Source organism: Macaca mulatta, chromosome 7, assembly GCF_049350105.2.
Source record: "Macaca mulatta isolate MMU2019108-1 chromosome 7, T2T-MMU8v2.0, whole genome shotgun sequence".
Taxonomy (NCBI): Eukaryota; Metazoa; Chordata; class Mammalia; order Primates; family Cercopithecidae; genus Macaca; species Macaca mulatta.
The window spans coordinates 131,019,365-131,033,252 of NC_133412.1; the positions used below are offsets into that span (position 1 = coordinate 131,019,365).

The window sequence follows — 13,888 nt, forward strand, 5'->3', positions numbered from 1 at the left end:
ACCAAGTTGGTGCTGGCTGTTGGCAGCAGGCCTGTTTCTTTCCACGTGAGCCTCTCCACAGGGCTACTTGAATGTCCTCATATAGTGGCTGGTTTTCCACACGGAATGAGCTGTCCATGATACCAAGGTGAAGCTGCAATGCCTTACATGATCTAGCCTCAGAAGTCATGCAGTATGGCTTCTACAGTATTCTATCCATCACAAAAGTCAACCCTGATTCAGTGTGAAGGAAACTATGCAAGGGTGTGAATACCAGGAGGTCAGGACCCCTGGGGGAATCTTGGAGGCTGGTTACCTCAATCCTGCTATTCCTCTGGCACTTAGCAGATTACATTCTGTCTGTAACAGTGTTTCAGTTGCCTCTGTGGCCATGCAGAGTTAGAAAGTTAGGAACTTACTGCAAAACTACTGAACCTCAGAGTACTTTTAGCCGGTGATGTGAATGCCAACATCTGAAAGCAGGTGTGCTCAGACTCAGCTCCAGCAGGTGAGGGAGGGTTTTCTAGCCTGTCTGGAGTGAGTGGCCACTGAAAACAATAGCAGTTAGAGAAAGATGCTTTTACAAGATGGAATCTTCAGAGAGAAAAGGAGGTCAACATGAAAAAGACAGTGGAGAGCAGATCAGAGAGGATGTGCCAGCTACAGGAGACAGGAGCATGATGAAAATGGAAGAACAGGGGAAAGGGTATGGGCAGAAGGAAAAGCAAGTTTAAAAGGGTTTGAAGCAAAGGCATCAAATCCCAAAAGACAGAGCCCTGACAGTGAGTGGGTAAGAAGGAGGCCTTCTGCCCAGGGCATTCCGCACTGCATGAAGGCAGGAGATCAGAAAGAGGACACAGAAACAGAATCAGAACACATGCCTAGCACTGTAGGCATGAGGACAGTGTGCATCCCCCTGGTGACCAAAACTCAGCCTAAACCTTGACAGGATATACTTTCAAAAAACTTTTTATCACAGAAGTAATACAATATATGTGCTAGAAATTCAGAGTGCAGAAATAATAAAAACAGAAGGTAGAAGTCCACCATACCCTAAAGATGACTGCCACTTACAATTTGGTACATGGCCTCTCAGAACTTTTCTGAGACTGTGCAGCCACATAGAGAAATGTATGAGATTGGCCTGTATATATTGTACTGCACTTGCTCTTTTCACATAGTAGCTTAGCTTTCGCATCTCTCTATATCAGTCAGTAACTACAGAAATGCCGCATTCTTTTTAAGTTTGTTGGTATTCTGTCTTATGATTGTTGCATGACTTATTTAACCAATGCCCTAACAGGACATTTGAATTGTTTCTTATTATTTATCACTATAAATAATGCTTGAGGAAACATCTTGGTACAAATATCCTTACATATTTGTGGGAGAATTTCTATGGAAAAATTCCAAAAAGTGGGATTGCTGGATTAAAATGTATGCATATTCAAATTTTCAATAACTGTTGCCTTACTGAAAAGTTGTATCAATTTGCATGCAGGTATCTTACATTGGATATCTATGGCTAACTTCCAAGCAAACTCAACTATAAGCTTATTCATAATATTGTCAAATACTCCTAAGCTGTGTGTCATGATAAAAATTCTATGCATTTGGAAAGAGTCATTACATTGCAGGGTAAAATATGTCCAATGATCAAAGCATTGTACTTATTCAAGTAATCATGTACGTGTTTCCACAGATTTGAGCTGTACACATTAAATGCTTCCCAGATACAACAGGATCCAGTCCAAAAGCCACAGTGTCTCTTTGACCTTCTCTTTGCTTTCCAACAACCAAATTTCTTCAGGCATTTCTCCTATCAATAAAAAGTATCTGATAAACCATTATCACTTTAGTGTGTATTGGCTGCATTTGTGACCCTTTATGCAATAATTTGCATGCTTTATTTATTTTATTTTAGATATGGAAATCTCTCTTACTCTGTTGTCCAGGCTGAGGGGCAGTGGTGCAATCATAGCTCACTGTAGCCTTAAACTCCTGGACACAAGTGATGATCATTAACATTTCTTTGCAGTACAGTATTTTTTAAAGCATGTACTTTTTAGGTATAATGCTATTGTACACTTTACAGACTACAGTTTAGTGTAAACATAACTTTCATATGCACTGGAAAAACAGAAAATCTGTGTAGCTCACTTCATTAAAATACTGACCTTGTGGTGATCTGGAATCAAACCCACAATATATATTTCTGAAGTGTGCCTGTATCTACTTTGGGGCAGGGGAGAACGGAACTATCCACTTCAGTTGCCAGGAAAACTGAAATCTTCTTATCAGATAGTGACTAAGGAAAACCCATCAAAGCATTACTTTATGTGAATTAAATTCCAAAAACATAGGTTAAAATGGCTCCCACATATGGGTGGTTTCCATCTTATATTAGCATCAACAATCCCTATAGTCCTTATTTGAGGGGCATAGGTTAATTAATAAAAGAACTGTTTGGAAACAGTTCTTTTGTATACATCTTTGGACATTGTTAAGCCATAAGTGTTTGCTTGCCTATTCTTCAACACATATTTACTAGAACCTGTATGAATAAAGCACTGTTAGAATTACTGTGGGAACCATCCTAGGTGCTGAAAGAGATACATGCATAACCAGGATAAAATCTTTTAAAAATAATAATAAACCTTATTTTTTTAAATTTTACTTTAAGTTCTGGGATACAGGTGCAGAACGCGCAGGGTTGTTACATAAGTATATGTGTGCATAGTGGTTTGCTGCACCTATTGACCTATCCTCTAAGTTCCTTCCCCTCATCCCCAACCCCGCAACAAGCCCTGGTGTGTGATGTTCCCCTCCCTGTGTTCATGTGTTCTCATTGTTCAACTTCCACTTGTAAGTGAGAAAATGAGGTGTTTGGTTTTCTGTTCCCGTGTTAGTTTGCTGAGGATGATGGCTTCCAGCTTCATCCATGTCCCTGCAAAGGACATGATCTCATTCCTTTTTATGGTGGCATAGTAGTCCATGGTTTATATGCAGCACATTTTCTTAATCTAGTCTATCATTGATGGGCATTTGGATTGATTCCATGACTTTTCTATTGTAAATAGTGCTACAATAAACATATGTGTGCATGTGTCTTTATAGTAGAATGATTTATAATCCTTTGGGTGTGTACCCAGTAATGGGATTGCTGAGTTAAATGATATTTCTGGTTCTAGATCCTTGAGGAATTGCCATACTGTCTTCCACAATGGTTGAACTAATTTACATTCCCACCAACAGTGTAAAAGCATTCCTATTTCTCCACAGCCTTGCCAGCGTCTATTGTTTCTTGACTTTTTAATAATCACCATTCTGAAGAGATGGTATCTCATTGTGGTTTTGATTTGCATTTCTCTAATGATCAATAATGTTGAGCTTTTTTTTATATGTTTGTTGATGGCATAAATGTCTTCTTTTGATAAGTGCCTGTTCATATCCTTTGCCCACTTTTTGATGGGGTTGTTTGTGTTTTTCTTGTAAATTTGTTTCAGTTCCTTGTAAATTCTGGATATTAGCCCTTTGTGAGATGGGTAGATTGCAAAAATTTTCTTCCATCCTGTAGGTTGCCTATTCATTCTGATGATAGTTTCTTTTGCTGTGCAGAAGCTCTTTAGTTTAATTAGATCCCATTTGTTAATTTTGGCTTTTGTTGCAATTGCTTTTGGCGTTTTAGTCATGAAGTCTTTTCTGATGCCTGTGTCCTGAATGGTATTGCCTAGATTTTCTTCTAGGGTTTTTATAATTTTCAGTTTTACACGTGAGTCTTTAATACATCCTGAGTTAATTTTTGTATAAGGTGTAAGGAAGGGGTCCAGTTTCAGTTTTCTGCAAATGGCTAGCCAGTTTTCCCAGCACCATTTATTGAATAGGAAATCTTTTCCCCATTGCTTGTTTTTGTAAGGTTTGTAGAAGATCAGATGATTGTAGAGGTTTGGTGCTATTTCTGAAAATAAACCTTATTTTTAGTACAGTTTTGGGTACACAGCAACTCTAGTGAAAATGACAGAGAATTCCTGTATACCCTCTGTTTTCGCACACGCACAACCTCCCCCACTATCAGCACCCCACCCCATAGTGGTACATTTGTTACAATCAATGAACCTATGTTGATATATTTTTATACAAAGTCCATAGTTTACATTAGGGCTCACTTTTAGTGCTGTACATTCTATGGGATTTGATAAGTATATAGTAACAAGTATCCACCATTTTAGTATCATACTGAAATATGATACTAAATCGTTTCATAGCCCTAAAAATCCTCAATGCTCCACCAATTCACCCCTCCTCCCCTTCAACCCCTGGCAACCATTGATCCTTTTTCTGTCTCCATGGTTTTGCCTTTTCTAAAATGTCATACAGTTGGAAATACACACACACACACACACACACACACACACACACACACAGAGAGAGAGAGAGAGAGAGAGAGAGAGAGAGAGAGAGATCGGTTTCTTTTAATTACTAATATGCATCAAAGGTTCTTTCATGCCTTTCCATGGTTTGGTAGCTCATATTTTTTACCACTGGATAATATTCCATTGTCTGAATGTACCACAGTTCATTTATCTCTTTGCCTACTGAGGGATATGTTGGTTGCTTCCAAGTTTTGGCAATTATGAATAAAACTGCTATGAACATCTGTGTGCAGATTTTTATGTGGACATAAGTTTTCAATTATTTTGGGTAAACACCAAGAAGTGCAATTCCTAGATCATATGGTAAGAGTATTTTTAATTTTGTAAGAAACTGCCAAACTGTCTTCCAAAATGGCTTTACTATTTTCATTCCTGTCAGCAATGAATGAGAGTTCAGAATTTGGTGTTATCAGTGCTTTGGAATTTGGCTATTCTAATAGGTATGTGGTAGTATCTCATTGTTGTTTCAATTTGCAATTCCCTAATGATATATGATGTTCAACATTTTTCCATATGCTTCCTTGCCATCTGTATGTCTTCTCTGGTGAGGTATCTGTTCAAGTCTTTTGCCTATTTTTTATCAGATTCTTCATTTTCTTATTACTGAGTTTTAAGAGTCCTTTCTATATTTTGTGTATCAGTCCTGTATCAGATGTGTCTTTTGCAATATTTTCTCTTAGTATTTGGCTTGTCTTCTTATTCTCTTGACATTGTATTTTGCAGAGAAGCAGCATTTAATTTTAGTGAAGCCTAGCTTATCAATTACTTCTTTCATGTATCATGCCTTTGGTGTTGTATCTAAAATATTATCATCATACCCAAGGTCACTTAGACCTTATCCTACACTGTCATCTGGGAGTTTTATAGATTTGCATTTTAGATTTAGTTCTATAATCTATTTTGAGGTAATTTTTATGAATGGTGTAAGATCTGTGTCTGGAATCAACTTTTTGTGAATGGATGTCCAGTTGTTCCAGAATCTCTTGTTGCAAAGACTATCTTTGCTCCTTTGTCATAGATTAGTTGACTATATTTATGTGGTTCTACTTTTCAGCTCTCTATTCTGCCCCATTGAACTATTTGTCTAGACTTTTGCCAATGCCACACTGTTTTGATTACTATAGCTTTGTAGTAAGTCTTGAAGTTGGGTAATGTGAGTCCTCCAATCTTGTGCTTCTCATTCAATATTGTATCAGATAATCGGGCTCTCTTGCCTCTTCATATAAGCTTTAGAATCAGTTTGTCAATATCCATAAAATAACTTGCTGGGATGTTTATTGGGATTGTGTTGAGTCTGTAAAGCTGGACAAAAAGTGACATCATAACAATATTGAGTCATTCTTTAATGAACATGGAATATGTCTCCATTTATTTGGTTTTTCTCTGTTATCTTTTATCAGAGTTTTGTGGTTGTCATCACGTAAATCTTGTACCTATTTACTAGACTTATACGTATGTGTTTTATTTGGAGATGCTAATGTAAATGGTAATGTGTTTTAATAATAAGTTCTACTTGTTCATTTGCTGGTATATAGAAAAGTGATTACATTTGTGTATTAACCTTGTATACTGTAATTTTGCTATAACTGATTATAAGTTCCAGGGGTTTGAGGTTTTATTATTTTGTTTTTTGTCAATTTTTTTTTGTTTGTTTTCTACATAGACAATAATGTAGAAAAAGCTATAAACAAAAATGGTTTTATTTTTTCCTTCCTAATCTATATATCCTTGATTTCCTTTACTTGCCCCATTGTATTAGCCAGAACTTCTAGTATGATATTGAAAAGCAGTGGTAAGAGAGGACATCTTCACCTTGTTTCTTATCTTAGTGAGAAAGATTCAAGTCTCTCCACATTACATATGATGCTAGCTGTAGGCTTTTTGTAGATGTTCTTTTTCAAGCTGAGGGAGTTTTTCTCTATTTCTATTTTGCTGAGAGTGTTTATCATGAATGGGTGTTGGATTTTGTCAACTGCTTTTCTGTATCTATTGATGAGATCACGTGATTTTTTCTTTGTTCGACCATTGATATGATAGATTACATTAATTGATATTCAAATATTGGACCATCCTTGCAAATCTGGGATAAATCCCATGTTGTCATAGTGTATAATTCTTTGTATAAATTGTTAGATTCAATTTGCTATTATTTTGTTGAGAATTTTTGCATCTATGTTTATGAAAGATACATATAGTTTTCTCGTAATGTCTTTGACTGATTTTTGATATTAGGGTAATACTGGCTTCATAGAATGAGTTAGGAATTATTTCCTCTGCTTCTATTTTCTGAAATAGATTATAGATAATTGGCTTAATTTCTTTCTTAAATGTTTGGTAGAGTTTACTAGTGGACACATCTGGGCCTAATGCTTTCTATTTTAGAAGGTTATTAATTATTGATTAAACTTATTTAATGGGTATAGGCTTATTCACATTGTTGATTTTCTCTTGTATGAATTTTAGCAAATTATGTCTTTCAAGGGATTAGTTCATTTCATCTAGGTTATCGAATAAGTTGTTCATAATATTTTTTTATTATCCGTTTAATAGTTATGAGGTTGTAGCAATATTTTCTCTTTCATTTCTGATATTAGTAATTTGCACATTTTTTTTCTTAGCCTGGCTAGAAGGTTACTAATTTTATTGATCTTTTCAAAGAATCAGCTTTGGGTTAATCTTCTCTATTGATTTCCTGTTTTCAGTATCACTAATTTCTGTTCTAATCTTTATTATTTCTTTTCTCCTCCTTACTTTGAATTTAATTTGCACACTTTTTCTAATTTGCTAAGGTAGAAAGGTAGATTATTGACTTTTATATTTTTATTAATTTTTAATATAAGCAACTCAAAGCAACAAATTTCCCTCTAAAAACTACTTTTATGCCACAAATTTTGGTATATTGTGTTTTAATTTTATTGTACATTGTGCTTTTATTTAGCCCAAAATATTTTTAAATTTTTAAATTTTTAAATTTCTCTTGAGATTTTGCCTTTGACCTATGTGTCATTTAGAAGTATGATGTTTAACCTCTTAATATTTTGGGTTTCTCCAGCTGTCTTTCTGTTGTTGATTTCTAGTTTAATTCCATTATTGTCTGACAATAGACATTGTATGATTTCTATTCCCTTAAATTTGTTAAGGGAATTGTATGATTTCTATTCCCTTAAATTTGTTAAGCTGTGCTTTATGGCCCGGTATGTGGCTTATCTTCATGAATATTCCATGTGAACTTTAGAATAATGTGAAATCTGCTGTTTTTGGATGAATAGTCTATAGATGTCAATTATATCTACTTGACTGATGGTGCTGATGATTTCAAATCTGTTCTTACTAATTTTCTGCCTGCTGGATCTGTCCATTTCTGATGAATATTAAAGTCTTTAACTATAACTATGGATTCACTTATTTCTCCCTGAATTTCTATCGGTTCTTTTCCTCATATATTTTGATGCTCTGTTGTTAGACACATACACAATAAGGATTGTTATGTCTTCTTTGATTATTGACCCCTTTATCATTATGTAATGCCCCTCTTATCCCTAATAACTTTCTTTGCTCTGATGTTTGTTCTGTGGAAAATTAATATACCCACCACTTTCTTTTCATTAGTCTTAGCATGAAATATCTTTCTCAATCCCTTTCCTTTAACCTACCTTTTATCTTTATATTTAAAGTGTGTTTCTTGAAGACAACATAAAGATGGGTCTTTTTTTTAATTCACTCTGATAAAATCTGTCTTTTAATTGGTGTATTTAGATCACTGATGTTTCAGTTGATTATTGATACAGTTAGAATAACATCTACCACATTTGTTACTGTTTTCTCTTTCTTACCCTTGGTATTTTTTTCATATTTTTATCTTCTATAGCTTTTCTGCTTTTTGTGGTTTCAACTGAGCATTTTATATTATTTTATTTCCACCCCTTTCTTAGCACACCAATTTTTTTTCAACCTTTTTTAGTAGTTGTCATAGAGTTTGCAATATACATTAGTTGTAAAACTAATCTAAGTCCACTTTCAAATAACACTATACTACTTTACAGGTTTACAGGTTTAGTATTTGAGAAGAATGTGTAATCTATTGTGTCATAACAATAAAATAATCTTAATTCCTCCTGCCCTTCCTTTAATCATTGTTGTCATTCATTTCATTTATATTAATATATAAACATATACACACATAAGCATACATAATTGAGTACACTGCTATTTTAAACAAATTATCTGTTATATTAATTTGGAATTATTTAAATGCTTCTGTTTTTCCTCATGTATTCATTCTCCAACGTTTCTCCTTGCTTTATGTACATCTGAGTTTCTAGTCTATACCATTTTCTGTCTCTCTGAAGAACTTCTTTTAACATTTCTTACAAGGCAGGTCAACTGGCAATAAATTTCCTCATTTTTTGTTATCTGAGAAAGTGTTTATTTTTCCTTCACTTTTGAAGGATAATTTTACAAGGTACAGAAATCTAGGCTGTTGGATATTTTCTGAACATTTTAAATATTTCACTCCACTCTCTTCTTGCAAGTATGGCTCCTAAAGAGAAGTTGGATGTAGTTATCTTTGCTCCTATATAGGTCAGATGTTGTCTTAGTCTGTTTTCTGCTGCTATTACAGAATACCACCAGTGGGTAACTTAAAGAAAAAAATATTCTCACAATTCTGGAGACCGGGAAGTCCAAGAGTATAGCACCGTCATGTGTCACAGGTCATCCCGTGGTGAAAGGTAAGAAGGTAGAAGCAGTCACACAGGACAGAGCAGAAAAGGGGGCCAAACTTGCTTTTATTAAAAAAAAAAAAAAAAAAAAAAAAAAAAACCCAGTCTCTCAATAACTAACCCACTACAGCAATAATGGCACTAATCTATTCAGGAAGGAATTGCTTTTTAAAGATCCTGCCCCTCAGCACTATTACAATGGCAATAAAGCATTAAGTCTTAAAGCTGGAGAATAATCTCCTTTCACTCCATGTCCCACATCCTGGGTACACTGGTTTAGCGGTTAGGCCCTCAAGGCCTCAAGTAGCCCTACCCCTATGGCTTTACTGGGGTCAATCCAGCAGCTCTCATGGCTTGGAGTTGCACACTGGTGGCCTTACAGTTCTCACGTCTCAGGGGCAGCCCTACTCCCATGACTCCACTAGGCATTACCTTAGAAGGGACTCTCTGCAGCAACCCTGCCCCTGCAACAGGACTCCGTCTGGGTCCCCAGGTGGCCTGTAGCATCCTTTGAAATCCAAGTGGAGGAAACCATGCCCCCCCAGGTCTTGTACTCTTTTAAGTCTGCAGACAACAGCATATGGATGCTGCCAAGGCTTATTGCTTGTACCTTCTGGAGCACTGGGTTCAGCTACACTTGGGGCCACTCGAGCCATAGCTGGGGTGTCTGAGGAGCACTGCACCAGAAAGTGGGAAGCAGAGTTCTGAGGCAGCCCTGAGCACAAAGCTATGCCCATCCTTTGAAAGTATTCTGCCTTTTAGAGCTCTAGGCCTATGATAGAGGGGCATCCTCAAAGATCTTTAAAGTGTCTTCAGGGGCTTTCTCCCAATGTCCTGATGAATAGCACCTGGCTCCCTTCTATCTATGGTAATCTCTTTAACAAAGGATCACTTGGCCACACACTTAATTTTCTCTCCTAAGCATACTCTTTTATGCTTTACATGGCAAGCCTTCAAATTTCCCAAATATTTCCATTCTGCTTCTCTTTTCATCATAAATTTCATTAAAAATCATCTATTTTCTTCACATCTCACTGAATGTGGTTAAAAGTAGCCACACACACTATTCACAATAGCAAAGACTTGGAATCAACCCAAATGTCCATCAGTGACACCATGGAATACTATGCAGCCATAAAAAAGGATGAATTTGTGTCCTTTGTAGGGACATGGATGCAGCTGGAAACCATCATTCTCAGCAAACTATTGCAAGAACAGAAAACTAAACACCACATGTTCTCACTCATAGGTGGGAATTGAACAATGAGATCACTTGGACACAGGAAGGGGAACATCACACACCGGGGACTATTGTGGGGGGTGGGGATAGCATTAGGAGATATACCTAATGTAAATGACGAGTTAATGGGTGCAGCACAACAACATGGCACATGTATACATATGTAAGAAACCTGCACGTTGTGCACATGTACCCTAGAACTTAAAGCATAATAATAATAATAATAAAAAGTAGGCACACAGCAGACTGAATGCTTTGCCACTTAGATGTGACTTCCACCCGATATCCTATTTTATCATTCTTAAATTCTACCTTCCATAAAGCCCCTGGACATGGACACATTTCAGCCAAGGTCTTTGCCACATTATATCAAGGATGGCCTTTACCTCAGTGTTCAACACCTTGTTCCTCATTTCCATATAAGACCTCATCAGAATGGCCTTTAGTGTCCAGATTTCTACCAACATTTTGGTCACAACCACTTGAATAATTTCTAAGAAGATTCAGACTTTTTCTAGTTCTGGCGTCTTCTTCTGAACCCTACTAGAATCACCCTAAATGATCTGTTCGTGGCAATACAGGCTTTTTTCTAGCCTGTTTCTTCAGATTCTTAGCCTCTACCCATTCCCAAGTTCTAATGCCACTCTCACATTTTCAGATATTTGCTACAGCAACAACCCTGCTTCTTGGTACCAATTGTTTTAGTTCATTTTCTGTTGCTATAATAGAATATCACAAATGGGTAATTTATAAAGAAAAGAAATTTATTTCTCACAGTTCTGGAGGTGAAGAAGTCCAAGAACGGGGTACCAGCAGCTGGCAAGGGACAGCTCATGGTAGAACAATGGAAGGGGGAATCAGGGATGAAAGACAGGGCAGAAAAGGGGGCTGAACTCATTTTTATAACAAACCCAGTTTCGAGATAACTAACCCACTCCTGCAATAATTGCATTAATCTGTTGATGAGGGCAGTGCCATCACAACCTAATCACCTCTTAAAGGACCCACCTCTCAACACTGTTACGATGGCAATTACATTTCAAATGAGCTTTGGTGGGGATATTCAAACCATAGCAATTGTTCTCCTCTGGCTTCAAGATATTTCTCTTTATTATTGATTTTCTGAGGTTTAAATATGATGTGTCCAAGTGTAGAATCTTTTTGGTATCTATCCTGCCTGGTGTTCTCTGAGCTTCCTGGCTCTGTAGTTTGGCATCTGACATTAACTGGGGGGAAATTCTTAGTCAGTATTGCTTCAGTATTTCTTCTGTTCCTTTCTCCCCTTCTTCTCCTCTGGTATTCCCATCATGCATATGTTACAACTTTTGTAGTTGTCCCATAGTCCTTAGATGTTCTGTTCTGTTTTTTACAGTCTTTATTTTTTCTTTAATTTTCAGTTTTGCTATTGGGTACTAGGCTCACTACCTGGGTGATGGGATAATTTGTATCCCAAACCTCAGCATCATGTAATATGCCCATGTAACAAACCTCCACATGTACCCTTGAAATCTAAAATAAAAGTTGAAATTATTTTAAAACGTTTTTAAATTTTAGATGTTTCTATTGTCAATCCTCAAGCTCAGGAATTCTTTTCCAAACCATGTCCAGTCTCCTAATAAGCCCATCAAAGTCAGTCTTCATTTCTGTTAAGGTTTTTGATCTCTATTATTACTTTTTTATTCTTCCTTAGAATTTGTCTGTCTCTGGTTTTGTTGTTTTGTTTTGTTTTGTTTGAGATGGAGTCTTGCTCTATCGCCCAGGCTCCCAGGCTCCCAGGCTGGAGTGCAATGGCACAATCTCGGCTCATTGCAACCTCCACCTCCTTGGTTCAAGTGATTCTCCTGCCTCAGCCTCCTGAGTAGCTGGGATTACAGGTGTGCGCCACCACACTTGGCTAATTTTTGTATTTTTAGTAGAGATGGGGTTTCACCATGTTGGCCAGGCTGGTCTTGAACTCCTGACCTTGTGATCCGCCCACCTTGGCCTTCCAAAGTGCTGGCGTGGATTATAGGCATGAGCCACCACACCCAGCCCTCTCTGCTTACATTTTTTTTATTTCTCCTTGCATGTTGTCTACCTTTTCCATTAAACCTTTTAGCATATTAATCACAGGTTTTTGCTAATTCCTTGTCTGATAATCCCAATATTTCTGCCATATCTGAGCTTAGTCCTGATTCTTGTTCAGTCTCTTCTTTTTTGCCTTCAGTGTGACTTGTAAATTTTACTGAAAGGCAGACATGATGAACTGAAAAAAAAGAACTGCAGTAAAACAGCCTTTAGTAATATAGGGGTAATGTGGGGGTGGGGTGGGGAAGCATTCTATAGTCCTGTGATTAGGTCTTTTTTTAATTTTCATTTTCATTTTTACTTCAATTTAAATTTTAGATACGGGGTAAATGTACAGGTTTGTTACATAGCAATATTGCACGATGTTGAGGTTTGGGATATGGATCCCGTCACCAAGTTAGTGAGCATAGTACCAAATAGATAGTTTTTCAATCCACCTCCACCCTCTGTGACTAGGCCTTAATCTGTTAGTAAGCCTGTGGCCCTGCACTGTGAACTTTACTGGTGCTTCTCAGACCCCACACAGATCCCCTCCTCACCTTCAGCTGTGACAGGATGGCTAGAAGGGACTGGACTTAGGGATTTCTCTTCTCCTATGTGGAAGTCTGGAGCTGGATGTGGTTGGATGTTTTTCTTTCCCCAGCAAGATTAGGCTCGGCAGTTGAGGATCTGGTATAATAGTTTATCCTAAAGGTAGGCCTTGTTAAGAACAGAATGCTCTGGCATATCCCAAAATGGTTACTTTCCCTCTGCCCTTGCCAGAAGCATGAGGAGATTTTTCTCTGATACTTACTGTGAGAACCTGGTCGAGCTCCTGGAGGCAAAACTCACAACAGCGTAGGGGGTCTTTCTATGACTCAGTCTTCCTGGAGTTTTTACTCTCAGACTTGGCTGCCCTGAACCTACAGCAGTTGATGACTTACAGTTCAGTTTTCCTACCCCAGTACTGACTCCCCTGAAGATTCCCACTCCGGTAAGTTGTGACTCTCTGTATCTGTCTATCTTTCCAATCTGGGAGGCAGTGCTTTTCCCTGTGACCTCACTTCTCTGTCAGCTCTAAGAAGAGTTGTTGACTTTTAGTCTGTTTAGATTTTAACTTGTTAGGATGGAGTGGTGACTTCTAAGCTTCTTACATGCCAGACCAGAACTTTGAAGTTGACATAGTCTTATAAAAATGTATTTACCTTCTCAAAGCCAAAAGGACAAGAAACAAATAAATTCTTTGTCAAATGTGTAATTACCTAAAGAAACTTTGTAGAATTAGGAAGGGATGGTACCGCTGCAGGAAGTGAATCGGGCCCCTGACCCACACCTGCTGCTGACTCTTCTACAGAACTTGCCAGTTGCAGCGGCGTGACTTAGGCGCTGTGCTAGAAATAAGGCAGGATTGGGGTCCAGCCTATCCCAAGGACAGCTTTGGAAACTGCTTGCTGGGCTGGAGTGAGTCA

At 37.4% G+C, this 13,888-nt stretch overlaps 1 protein-coding gene across 1 annotated transcript in view; it reads right to left on the bottom strand.

Moving 5' to 3' along the window:
• The window catches only part of SLC35F4 (solute carrier family 35 member F4), a 352,844-nt gene extending 339,449 nt beyond the window's left edge, over nt 1–13,395 (bottom strand). The window contains exon 1 of the mRNA XM_015143776.3: nt 13,234–13,395. The gene's annotated coding sequence lies outside the window, so the exon portion shown is untranslated. The remainder of the gene's footprint in view (nt 1–13,233) is intronic.
• Between the last annotated feature and the right edge of the window lie 493 nt (nt 13,396–13,888).